Genomic DNA, 14,684 nt, shown 5'->3' on the forward strand with positions numbered 1-14,684 from the left:
CCAGTTAACAAAACCTGAATTTTTTTTTTACCTAATGTTTTCAAACATGATTTCCAAACTTAAAGGTTTCAAGAAAAGTAGAAAACCAAATAAAGTCTAACAAGTCTAAATGCCTAATTAACTATTACATAACAAAATTAGTCTTAAACAAATTACAAAAAGAAATAAATGTTTTTAAAAAATCAGAAATTGTCTTCATGAGCCAAACAATGTTCGAAGAAGCATTCTCATCAAATTGTTCAAGTTCGGGCGAGGTACGTGGTGTGTCATGACTGTCATCGTTGTCCCCCACCTTAAGCTTCATAACTGATCCACATAGCATTTCCATTTGAGGATCCATATTTGCTACAAGAAAAACAATAGCAAATTACAATCAATAATATATGACATGTACTAAAAATAAAAGTTAGAAGTATTGTATTACTTCATTACTTGTATAAAAAATTATTTATTACCTTCCCCAAAGGCCCAATCCCTTAAGCAAATGATAGCTTTCACCGTTTCTGATTTTAAAGAACTTCTATAACAATCAAGCACCCGACTTCTAGTACTAAAAGCTGATTCGGAGGCCACGGTTGATACGGGGACAGCAAGAACATCCTTAACAATTTTAGCTAATATAGGATAACGGGCCGAACAAGTTCTCCAATAAGACAAAACATCAAGGTTGGTGCCTCGAGGGATAAGTGGCTCCTCATAATACATATCAATTTCAGATTTGATTGCCACACTTGATTGCTCCATAGAGAAACTATAAAAATCCTATACACCAAGATTAGATTACATGAGTTATGAGTAGCATGACACAAAAAATCAGAAAATAAAAATCAGATTACAGATTATACAATAAAGATGCAAACTAAAAGCTGCTGAGTTATATCAGGATTTGCTACTCAATCATTAAAACTTGGCATTTGTTTCACTTGCAATAAAGGTCAATGCATCAGAAAGTTATTTACCATCATAAAATCATCAGAAGCTTCATTGGAAGCATTAGTAGTGGGAATAGCTTTGCTTGATGAAGAATGAGAGGATTCATAAGCCTCGTACAACCTCCGTAGAGCATCCTTAACCTTAGAGAACTCAAGCTCATATTCAATACTATGCTGACCACATATCCTCATGTAACCCCAATTGGCACATTGCAACTTATATCGTGGATCCAACACCACAGCAACAGCCATAAATGTACTAAATTCTGACCAATATTTTCCAAATTTCTCATACATCTTACAAGCCATTCTTTGCATAAAAAGATCTGAACTTTTCATTTCATTTTGTAACAACAACCTAACCTGTAAGCCTCTATGAAAGTAAAGATTGGAAGTTGGATATTTGGTCCCGGAAAAGGCAAGTGTGACATCATGGAAAACTTTCAAAAACTTGCATATTTTCTCAATTCTACCCCATTCTTCCGCAGAAGGACAATGCACATAATTGGCATCAACTTTTTGAAAATGAATTAAAGCTTTTTTAAAATACAAAGCACAATTAAGCATCATGTAAGTTGAATTCCATCTAGTAGGAACATCTTGTTGTAAAATTCTAGTAGATTGAATTTCAACATGTGATACACAACTTAAAAACCTTTGTTTCCTACCTTATGAACTCTTACAATACTTGGCACTCTATCTAATCTTATACACAGCCTCATCAATCTCTTCTAAACCATCTTGAACAATTAAATTAAGAATGTGAGCACAATACCTTACATGAAAAAATTCCCCACCACTGATCAACTCAAGTTCCCCTTTTAGATTTTCAGCAAAAACATCATTTGAAGAAGCATTATCTAATGTAATTGAAAAAATATTTTTCTGAATACCCCATTCCTTTAACAAACCATACACATGATCACATAAATGAATTCCTGTATGAGGAGGACCAATGTAAGAAAAGTTTAAGATCTTTTTTTTGCAAACACCAAGACTTATCAACATAATGAGTTGTTAATGATATATAACCATCGGTGGTTATAGAAGTCCAACAATCTGAAGTCAATGCAATTCTACTACAAGTTGAGCCCAAAACCGCCTTTAATTTCTCTTTCTCTCTCTTTTATACATCTTAAGCACATCAGATTTGATAGTATTTTGAGTGACAGGTTTGAAATCAGGATGCAAATAATTAAAACATCTCCTAAAACCCTTGAACTCTACAAACTGAAATGGCATATCATGCTACATAATAGCAATAGACAATAATTCACGGAAATAACCAGCATCAAAATCAGACAATCTATTTCCTAAACTAGAGGATGTTTTCTCTAATATCATTTGACCAACATCCCTAAAAGACCTTCGTTTACAATTTTTCAAATGACGATGAAGATTCCTAGTTCCATTCTTACTATCACCATTAAAACGTAAACCACACTTTTTACATTTGCAAATCAGATTACCATTTTCATCAGGCTCATCTAAAAACTCAAAATGCACCCAAACACCAGAAGAAAGACGACGTGGACGTTTCTTACTAGTAAGAATCACACGAAGTTTACCAGAAGAAGTGTTCTGGTTTTTACCCTTTCCTTTGTCTTTTATTATAGAGTCAATCTCCCCCTCTTCCCTGGAAGAAAGTTGTTGACATGGGTGTCCATTATTTCTGCCAAAAATTATAACAAAATAAAACATTTAAAACAAGAGACAAAAACTGATCTAGTAGTAATTAGTAAATGACTGGTAATACAAATATACAATAATTACATTCTCACAAACTTGCAAAATATACTAAAGAAATAAAGTAATAAAATAATAAACTACAGAAATGAACAACATGAAAAAATATGCTTGGGAACTGTACGCAGTATAAATTAAACAACAAGTAAACAACAACAAGCTAGGCTGTTATATGAACAAGAACAACAATATAAATTAAAAATTAAACCTAAAAATCGAGAATGGAGAACAGAAATTATGTGAACAATATAAATTAAACCTAAAAATCAGAAATTATATGAACAAGAACAACAATATAAATTAAAAATTAAACCTAAAAATCAGAAATTATGTGAACAAGAACAACAATATAAATTAAAAATTACATGAACAACAATATAAATCAGAATTATATGAACAACAAAATAAATCAGAACTAAAAATAAAAAAAAATTCACATGCAAAATACCCTTTCCCGTCAAACAACAAATCAGCAACAGATGGTCTTACAGATCCACCCTTTCCCGTAAAAAAAAAAAAACAAATCAACAGTAGAAATTAACAACAGAAATTTTAGGCATTAACAACAACAACAATATAAATTTTAGGCAAGAACAACAAAAAAAAATCAAATACTGGAGATCGAAAGCAAAAATCGACTTGAGTTTTGACAGAGATTGAAATTCGAAAGCAAAAATCAAAAACTGTATTAAAAAAAAAACGAAACGAAACGAAAACAAAAACAAAAACAATTAACAGAAAATTACCTTTGAGTTTTGACGACTTGAAGGAGAGGAAGCTTTGAAGATGGAGAACTGGAGATCGAAAGCAAAAATCGAAAAAAAAAACGAAAGAAGAACTTCAGAAGAAAAAAAAAACGAAAACAAAACGAAACGAAACGAAAGAAAGAATTAACAAAACGAAATAAAACGAAAAAAATTAACAAAAAATTACCTTTGAGACGTTGAGCACTTGAGCTAATGAGCTTGAGAGTTCTTATGAGATGAGATTATGAGAATGGAGAATTCAGAGGGACAGAGAAGAAGACAGAAGAAGAGGAGTGACGAAAGAAAGAATTAAGGTTTGAGGAGAGAGAAAATGAGAAAAGATGAAAATGAGCAAAAAACGGCTGTTAGTTTTTAGGGTTTAAGACTTTAAGCTCAGCTTTCCTTTTGGGCTTGGGCAGTTGGGCCAAATATTTTATTTTTTTTTAAAAGAGTTTTTCGGGTTATAAGGCCGGGTTCGGGTTGACCCGACCTGATTTTGACCCGAAAATAATTTCGGGTTACGTGGGTCATTTTCGGGTTGAAATTTTCAACCTTAACCTAACCCATTTAATTTTGGGTCGGGTTCGTGTCAACCCATTTAAGTTTTCGTGTCGAAATTCTCAACCTAACCCGCTATTTTCAGGTCGGGTCGGGTCAGTTTTTGCCACCCCTAGCCAAAAGTGGGGGTGTGGGGGACCTTATCTTAAACTTTGAACTTCAACTAGCTCCATAGAATGAAGTAGAAATGGAGGAATGTTATGTATTTGTTGGTACATAACATGACAATTCGTAAATATTTAAATGAACATTAGTACCACTGAGATGTAAAATGTATCATTGTTATTACAATAGTACTGTAAATAATTAAAATTACACTAAAGATTGTTACAATGGTATACTTTTGAAATTAATATATGTACCACTAGGTTGTGAAATTATGTCATTGGAGTGTAATGGTATAATAGTAGTTGTAATGGTATTAAAATGACTATAGTGATACAATTAAAACCTGAAATTTAAAGTAATAATATATGGTCCCATCACCTTTTTGTTGTACTAAGTTACCATTATGCCCCTGTTATGTACCAATAGGTACATAACTTTCCTCCCCTTAAAATGCCTCAGCTCTATAGCCTCCATCTCCATTCTTCAAGGGGTTCTTTCTCCTTTATGACAGATTTCAAAGAGGTCTCTAATCTATATACAATGAGTCAATGACAAAAGGGGTGAGCATGGGACAGGTGCTCGTACCGTTAATACTAATAATTCGGGTAATCGATAACCAATATCACTAAAAGTGATATGCATAAACTAAACTGATAAGTTCGGGTACCCGGATTTTTAGATTGGTTCTCGGGTACCCAATAAGATATCCAATAATGATAATTAAACTTAATAATGTAGTTATTATGATATCATTTAACACTAATTAATAACAATACCACATGATCTTGACCAAATTTTTAATAATATTACTAATCATTGATATTATAAAGTAATTATGAAATAAAGTAGGATTTTAGATTTTGGAAAATCGAATTTAAGTAGGGGAAAAAAACACAAAAAATTTCTTATCGGACCGGATCGGGTAACCGTTAATTTTAAAATGATACCTTATAACCATATCCGATAAAAAATTATCGAAACGGATACCCGGACCGTTATAATTATCGAATCGGGTACCCTAATTTTTTAAACAGTTACGGATCGAATTTTCGAATTTCGATTTTTCGAGTAGTTTTACTCAGCCCTAAATAACAATATGACATGGAGTTTAATTACTACTCCTATACACCTTTTCTTTCTCTAAACTTCATACTAATTTGATTATTCTAATAAAAGACAAAGCCTCCTTCTCAATACTCCACGAAGTTGTGTTCTATTTACATGTTTTTCATTTATCTGAACTTATCTTACCCTATTTGAATTTATATATGAACTTATTGTAATTTATTAAACTTATTTTAGTTGTAATTTAAATTTGAATAACCCTTATCAAAACTTATTTTTCCTAAACTAAACTTATCCAAACTTATTACACATGAAATAAGTGAAAATAAAGTGAACAGAATAAGCTCTATCATCATTCACGTGATTCAAAGTTTTTTTTAACCGTGTTTTATAACTCATATCAAATTAAATCTATTTCAAAGTGAATTTTGAAAATGTTAATTTTTATTTATTTAATATACTTAAATCAGTACGTATTATAAACTAAACACCAAATTGCAACTTATAAAACAAAAAAAGTCTCGAATATGCCAATAGACAAAGTCAACTTCCTGTCTTTTATTGATCTAACATTTAAGATTACATTCAAATTCGGCAATAATCAATACATAATGCTTTTACTATTTTTTTATTTTTTTTTGAAAGGATACATAATAATGCAACTTAGTTCTTCTACTTAGCCGTTTAATGATTGTCTTGATTATAAATCAATATTTTCGTAAGCTACTAACTTGCATGCTTTTTCTAGAGTAGTTTATTTATTAAAGGAAGTCACCCTATTTATTTATTTATTTTTTTTGAAAGAGGAAGTCAACCAAATTTTGAGCATAAAGATAAAGATGTGAGGTGTGTGACGTTTATCTGGGATCCAATTTCTTTAGGATCACAAATTAAATTAGCTCTTAATTAATATTGATTGACAAATTGATTTAGTCTTAGGCATTGTTTACTTCACCTTAAAATAATAATGTCCAGTAAAAATAATTTCAGTTCAGTAAAAATAATTTTATTTCATTAAAAATAAGTTCAGTTTAGCAAAAATAATTTTAGTTCAATAAAAATAATTTCAGTTCAGTAAAAATCAGTAAATTTAAAGTAGAAATATAATCGACAATTAGTAAAAAATAATTTCACTTCATCAAATTTCAATTCAGTAAAATTAATTTCAGTTCAGTAAAAATAATTTCAGTTCAGCAAAAATAAGGTGAAGTGAATGGGGCCGTATTTATTGTTAAAATCCATTGTAAATCCACTTGTAAATGTCCTACATTATAAAGTAGAGAAGTTACTTCTACTATCACCAATTGATTTTACTATAAAACCTCCTTTGACTTTGTTAGTGGACCAAACTCATACTTAAACTAAAAAGACTTAAAATTAGCTGCAGAGAATCAAAATCCAAAAGAACTCAACAAAAATTGACTTATTTGGTGCATCATTTTGATTAATTTTTTTAACGTAGTTTGTGGGTTATTGTTTATATTTGGAGAACCATCCCAGTCTTGTATATTGCGATCCAAAAATATTCTGCAACTATTGATTGCTTTAATATAACTTACGAGTGCAAAAATCATTATATGTCATCATAGACACAGAATAAATAATAACTTTTCAAAACCACAAGATTAAAGTTGATAATATATATATATATATATATATATATATATATATATATATATATATATATATAGAAATAAGATCATATGAGACCACACCCCTTATGCGAGACCACTATTATATGTGAGGACTCATTATAACCGTTGGATCAATTACATCCAACGGTCACAATACAATCCTGATTTAAACAAAACCATATTTTTTAAAAATCAAATTCTGCCATTTTCTCTCTCCTCCTTCCTCTTCTGGCGCGATTCTCTCTCCTCCTTCCTCTTCTGGCGCGATTCTCTCTCCTCTTTCACGCTCAATTCTCTCTCCTCATTCAACTCACGGTTTTCTACTCTCTTTTTCTCTGAATTTTCATCATACTTTCTTCAATCTTCATCAATTGTTCATCAATGTAAGTTTATTGTTTGTTTTTCAATTAATTTTAGGTTACATTCATTGTTGATTTTCGTTTTTATTTATGATTTTTTTGTGCTCATTTTCGCTTTGATTATGTTTTAGTTTGCTTTTTTTGTTGATTCCAGTATAATTTTCGCTTATTTGAGTAATTATCAAGTTGATTTTAGTTTTATTGTCCATGTATTTAGGTTTTGCTTGTGATTATGCGAGATTATCTTGAGGTTTTTTTTGTGAATTTTGCTCGATTCTGTTTCGATTATGTTGCTGTTTAGCTTTGCTTTAGAGTACTGTTAAATTTAATATAATATTTCTTTCGAACGGTAATCCAAACACTGAAACCCCTGTTTTACTTGTTTGTTTTGATTTTCGTTTTATTTGTGCTGATTTTCTTTTTATTTTTTGTTTTGTTTATGTTTTACTTTGTTTTTTTTGTTGATTTCAGTATATTTTTTGTTTTTTTTAGTAATTATTAATTTGATTTTAGTTTTATTATGCATGGATTTAGGTTTTGGTTGTGTATTTGTGAAATTATGTTGTCGTTTTTATCCTACAATGTTGCTTAATTTTGTTGCGATTTTTGCTCGATTTTGTTGTGATTATGTTGTGGTTTAGGTTTTAGGTTTGGTTTTGAGTACTATTAAAGCTAGTATAAAACTTCCTTCGAACGGTAATCCAAACACTTAAACCCCTGTTTTACTTGTTTGTTTTGATTTCCGTTTTATCCCTCCCTTATTCATAACCGTAGGATGCCTCACAAGCTTTTGCCCATTCTAAGACAGTATTTGTTGTATCATTTTCACCAACAAACATGTCCTGCATTTAGTAGAATAAATATACTGTATATGTTTATTTGTATGATTAATGGTTATGTATAGTTTGTCAAAACCTTCCAGTTGTAGGAAGTAGCAAGACAGTGTTTCTAGTGAGTGGATATGTTTGAAGTCTTTAATCGTCTTGGATAATAAGTTTACTTGGTTTTGTTAATTATATTGAGGCTATCTGCATGAGTTTTGAAAATTCATCACTTGCTTTCACAAATGAGCAATTAAATTATTTTACCTTTTCTAAAAAAATTTATGTGATGTTTACCTTTTTTTATAATTTTGTATGAGCAGGGAGTTTATCTAAAAAGAGTCTGCTGCTAATGTTGGTGCATCCGGTGCTGCTGCTGATGTCAGTTCATCAGGAGGTGCTGCTGTCGCTGCTGTTGATGTTGGTTCATCTTGTCTTGCTGATGTTGGTTCATCCGGTGCCGCTGCTGATGTTGGTGCATCAGGTGTTGCTGTCGCTACTGTTGATGTCAGTACATCAGGTTTTGCTATTGATGTTGGTTTAACAGGGGAGATGAAATCCATCAAAAAAGCAGAAGGTGTAAAGTCTCATGTTCATGGGACATTGCATAGTCGCATGTCACCGTCATCCATTGTGCACGTAATGGAATCAATTTCTGATAAACAGTTGAAAGCTATTAAGGATATAGGGTTTGGGTCAATGGAGTATTTGAAGGTCACCCAACTTCCTTTGCAGTTAGGATTATGGTTGGTGCATCACTTTGATGCACACACATGTTCATTAAAAATTCCTAATTCTGATCCTTTCCCAATTACTGAAGAACATGTGCACCAAGTGCTTGGGTTGCCGATGGGAGGCATAGAGATGGACAAAAATAATTTTTCCATAAACAGTAATGTCGTCAAACAATGGAAGAAGCAATTCGAAAGCAACTCACTGTCTATCAAGATAGGTGAGCTGAAAGAATTTTTAAAGGGGCAAAAGCAGGCTGGTGCAATGTTCAAAAGGAACTTCGTAGTTCTCTGTGTATCTACGTTGATGGATGGTAAACTTTTTATTTTTATTTTGCTCATTTATCATTTACATTTCTGTTTGCTCATTTTGTTTATGTTTCTGTTTGCTCATTGATTTTGCTCATTTCTGTTTGCTCATTTATTTTGCTCATTTCTGTTTGCTCATTTTGTTTATGTTTCTAAAAGGAACTTCGTAGTTCTCTGTGTATCTACGTTGATGGATGGTAAACTTTTTATTTTTATTTTGCTCATTTCTCATTTACATTTCTGTTTTCTCATTTTGTTTATGTTTCTGTTTCTCATTTCTCATTTTCAATTTCTGTTTGCTCATTTTTGCTTATGTTTGCTCATTTTTGCTTATGTTTGCTCATTTAATTGATGTCTATGTCAGCTTCATTTAATTTATGGTTTTATTGATGACAACTAATGATGTAAAAGAAGAGATATATGTGCACCTTGATAAGAAGTTTCAGGTTCATTGCAGTGATTGCACTCTTAGAAACACAACGGATTTCAAAGCTGAATTGTTACAATAGTTTAGGTTGGTCACTTTGTGGTAATTTGCATCTAGGTGGTACCAGAAGTAAGTTCATGTGTATGTTCCTGCCTACCAGCTCAAAAACTCATTGTTCTAGCTGTTGAAGGCTTTTTTAGGTTGTTAGGTTTCCTACTTGATGTTGCTTTATTCCCACAAGGACATCCTTCTTCGTACAAGGCTAAGGCTACTGTCTAGTTCTGGTCATTTTCCAGGCAAACTGTTTGCTGTGTTCTACTGTTTGCTATTGTCTGGTTGTTTGTTGTTACTGTCTGGTTGTTAGCCAAACTGTTTGCTCTGTTTGCCAGCCATATAAATATTTCATTTTCAATTTCTGTTTCCTCATTGTTGCTCATTTTTTCTCATTTTCAATTTATTTTGCTCATTTCAATTATTTCCTCATTTAAATTTTTGTTTGCTCATTTCTATTTTTTGTCAGGTAAACAAAATGTGAATATCAATTATGATATTCTTACATTTTTGTCTGATGTTGATAAAATCAAGGATCTGAATTGGTGTAAGTATATCCTTGATTGTCTAGTGAAGGGAAAACTATTTTGGGAAGAACGTCCAACTCGTTCTTCCCGGGTCGTTGTTGTTTCTTATGGTATTGCTATAATTATTGTTTATTTATTTATTTATTTGTCGATTTTTAATTTACTAATTATTTTTCTTATTTATTTGTCGATTTTTAATTTACTAATCATTTTTCTTCTTGTTTGTAGTTATTGTATGTAGATAAATTTGTTCTTGAAGAAGTACGAGCTGTTCGTGAAATTCCAATTCTCAAAGGGTGGACAACAGCTATCTTGTCTACCCGTGAAAAATTGGAAGTATTTAAAGGCAGGCTTGGAAGTATTCGTGGAAAAAAGGTTGATGCTGGTTCTTCTAGCATGAGATTGCCTAAAATGGTATTTGACTATATTTTTTATTTTATTTTATTCTATTCCTTTTTATCCTACATTTTTAATTTTTTTTTATTTAGGAAAACATCATTCCTTCTGAAGTGAAAATTCAATTAGGTGTGAATAAGGTAATATTATGTACTGAAATTTAATTTTTTCTCATTTGCTAATAAGCAAGCAATTACTTGCTCATTTTTGAAATCAACAACTAATTTTTGCTCATTTTTGAAATGAGGAGCCAATTTTTATTTTTCTTGCCACTGTCTGGTTGGTTGTTACTGTCTGGTTATTAGACAAACTGTTTGATCTGTTTGCTACTAGAAAATTCTATTGTTTGCCAGCCATATAAATTTCCCAGCCAAACAGTTTGCTCTGTTCTGCTAGAAAATTCTACTTTGGTTGCTACTGTCTAGTTATTGTCTTTAGTTTGATTCAATTTGTTAAGTTTTTGTTAGATGTCATACATCTAGATTCAATTTGCATATGTCCTACGATTTTGTATCAATAGAACAACTCAATATGGATCAGTCATAGACCCCGAAAATCATTTGCTATAAAAGTAAACTTCAATTCATCAGTATTGAAATAACAGATTTTCTTGTTCGACATTATCAGATTATGTAGTTCTACTTCTCGGTGTTATGAAAGACACTAATCAGAAAAAACTGTGATTCTTTGGACATAAGAATGACTCAATCAATTAGTTTCAGTTTTGTCAGTTGCCTCTCCCTCATCAAGGGATACCGGCTTTGAATTGCCTCTGAATTGTTGAATCACCCAAACAGAAGCATTTGTTGAGACCTCTTGAGAGGTCAACAATCCACCAACTGGTCCTTATTCAGGGGAGTTTCTCTTTACACCCCTTAATTTTTTCTCATTTTTGAAATCATCACTTAATTTTTGCTCATTTAAAAAATCAGCACTTAATTTTTGCTCATTTAAAAAATGAGCAGCTAATTTTTGCTCATTTCAAAAATGAGCAACTTATAAAATTGGTTATGTCTTTAATTTTTTTTTTAAATTATAATGTGTTATACGATCGGTTAATATTTGTTAGAATATTTGCTTTCAACTTGTTCTGATTTGGTTATGACGGTTAATAATGAGCAACTAATTTTTACTTTGCTTGCTACTGTCTGGTTGGTTGTTACTGTCTGGTTTTTAGACAAACTGTTTGCTCTGTTTGCTACTAGAAAATTCTACTGTTTGCTACTCTCTGGTTGTTACTGTCTGGTTGTTAGCCAAATTGTTTTCTCTGTTTTCCAGCTATATAAGTTTCCCAGCCAAACAGTTTGCTCTGTTCTGCTAGAAAATTCTACTTTGGTTACTACTGTCTAGTTGTTACTGTTTGCTCTGTTTGCCTCTGAATTGTTGAATCACCAAAACAGAAGCATTTGTTGAGATCTCTTGAGAGGTCAACAATCCACCAACTGGCCCTAATTCAGGGGAGTTTCTCTTTACAGTAAGACCCAAATTTGCAGCAACCAAGCCTTCTGGTGACCTTCCTACCAAAACCATGGTACAACAGCTACATTTCTTGACTATGCTGACAGTATCAGAACTTGTTGTTATACTCTTTCCTCATACCTAACTGATCCACCATCGGACACTTTTTGCTTAACAACATTCATGGCCTCTTCGTTAGATGCCCTTGAGTGTCCCTTGTTGCCGCTGCTACTAGCAAACTGTTTGCTCTGTTTGCCAGGCATATAAATTTTCTAATTTTTTTTGGCTTGATTTTAGGAAGAATTTGATCCAATTTCTCCAAAAAATGAAGAAACTGAACAAGATCCAAAGAAGGTATTTATTTATCAAATGAATAAAACCTTCAGTGCTCATATGCACTTTAATTTGCTCATTTTTATACGACTTTGCTCATTTCACATCCACTTTGCTCATTTAATATTCACTTTGCTCATTTCTTTTATATTCATCTTATTATGTATATATTTTTTTTTTATTTTTTTTTTTTTACAGAATTGTCTTATGGAGCTTGCAACAGCATCTACAAATCTAGTGTTGGCATACATGGATTTCAATCAAAAACATGAAGCTGCTGTCAAGTATTTTCCAAACAATGAGAAGATTCAAAAGTTGATGGAAAATGCAATGAGCATTTGTGATGAGCACAAGATGAGCTCTAAAGCTTTGACTGAAGAAATTCCTCTCTCATTTAGCCAAGATGAACAGTATTGGCAAGATCCAGCTGTAATTGAAGCTTGGGATAGGTTTTCTAAGATTTCAGGAAATGACAAGCATGCTGAATCTACAATCAATGCTAGGGTTGATGAACTGAATGAATCAGAACCAATTGATGTTACTAAGATTGCTGCTGAATGTGTTCACATAGCAAGTGGTATTTCTGATTCTGAAGCTCCATCTGTTATCATACAACCTAGGGCTGCTGAACATGAGGGTAAAAAACTTGGAGAGAGTCAAGTAGAAGATATAGTTTAAGAAGTGCAGTGGCCAAAGGATGTGGAACTCCTTCATTCAGCTTAGGAATCTCTCAAGAAACTGATTCTCAGGAGAAGTCCCCTAGCATTGCACCTACTGATGAACCTGTAGTTGCTCCTGTTGTTGCTGATGTTGCTGATGCTTTGCATGCTCAAGATGATCCAGTTGCACTTAAGAGAAAAGGAGATGCTGAAAATGAGAGTTTTATTCAAAAGAAAAAGCGTATAGTGCAACCATCATTGCAAATAAGATCTCCTTTTAAGTCTCGGGTTATCAACATTTATACACCATTAACAGCAGTTCAGAAAGGTGTTTTGGATTCAGTTTTTTCTGAGAAAAAAAAATCGTTTGTAAGTATTTATTCAGTTTTTCAGTTCTAAAATTGGCAATTGACCTTAAATTTCTTTCTCACTTTACATATCTTTGATTGAAATTATTTTAACTTACCTAAATCTTATATGTAGTGATGCAACGTTTTTATTGAAGGATGATCCTGAAAGTGAAGTGATGCTTTTTCAATTAGAAATGTTAAAAAATCAAGAAAAAATACATGCTGATGTCATTAATGCATGGTCCGCTGTTCTGAATTATCAAGAGTAATACAGAGATGTCAATTCTAGTGGACGTTTCTTTTTCAGATGTAATGCAGCTGTAAGTTCAATGCATTCATGTTATTTTGTTTTATTTTTTTCATGTTCACTTTGCTCATTTCATATAAATTTTTATATTTGAATGTACATGTTTTGTATCTGCAAAAATTAAACATTTGACAAATGAGCAACAAACTATATGCTCATTTGACAAAATGAGCAACTAAGTATTTGCTCACTTGACAAATGAGTAGCTAATTATTTGCTCATTTGAACAATGAGCAAACAATAAATGATGATTATTGCATTTTATCTCTTTACTAACACACACTTATCAAAGAATACTCACACACACTTCCTGAGTAAGGGTTTGAAAATATTAATCATCTAATTTTGAAATGAAGTTGGAGCATTTGTAAGACCAAATGGCATGACTAGGAACTCATAATGCCCATTATGAGTCTTAATTGCAGTCTTGAACACATCTCTATCATGCACCTTAACTGATGATACTCAGCTCCTAAGTCAATTTTTCTGTAAACCCAAGAACCTGCCAATTCATCAATCAACTCATCCACTACTGGTATTGGAAACTAACTCAATGAATCATGACAGTAAATGTTGTTTGGAGTCGAAGCTGATAATTTGAATTTCAGAAAAAGATTGTTATTAGATGTTTAAGCAATGTTGCTACAGAACACAAGTAGTTTTGTAAAAAATAAAGCTAATTACATGTAATGTTCGCAGTTTCAGGAAGCTCACTAAAAATCTCATATTTTTAACCGTACTAATTACTACTTACAACAGAACATTATGTTGCTGAATCATGTTTTTAACCATACTAATTACTCCTTACAACATAACTCTTACACTCACTCTCACACACACAGACACACACACCCATACACAGACACACACACACACACACAGACACACACACACACACAGACACACACACACACAAACACAAAATATTTTCAGAATCTAAAACTAGAACTGAAATCAAGGAACTCAATGCTTATTTGTGAAATAAGCAAACAATTCCTTGATTTTTGCCAAATTACCAAATAATTGAATGCTCATTTGTCAAATGAGCAAATAACTCAATGCTCATTTGACAAATAAAATATCTCTTGAGTACACCTTCATTAATATTCATCACTTTGTTTAAAGACATATATCTCTTGATTTCACATCACTTTGTTCAATTCTTAT

This window comes from Chenopodium quinoa, unplaced genomic scaffold (assembly GCF_001683475.1).
Source record: "Chenopodium quinoa cultivar QQ74 unplaced genomic scaffold, ASM168347v1, whole genome shotgun sequence".
Lineage (NCBI taxonomy): Eukaryota > Viridiplantae > Streptophyta > Magnoliopsida > Caryophyllales > Amaranthaceae > Chenopodium > Chenopodium quinoa.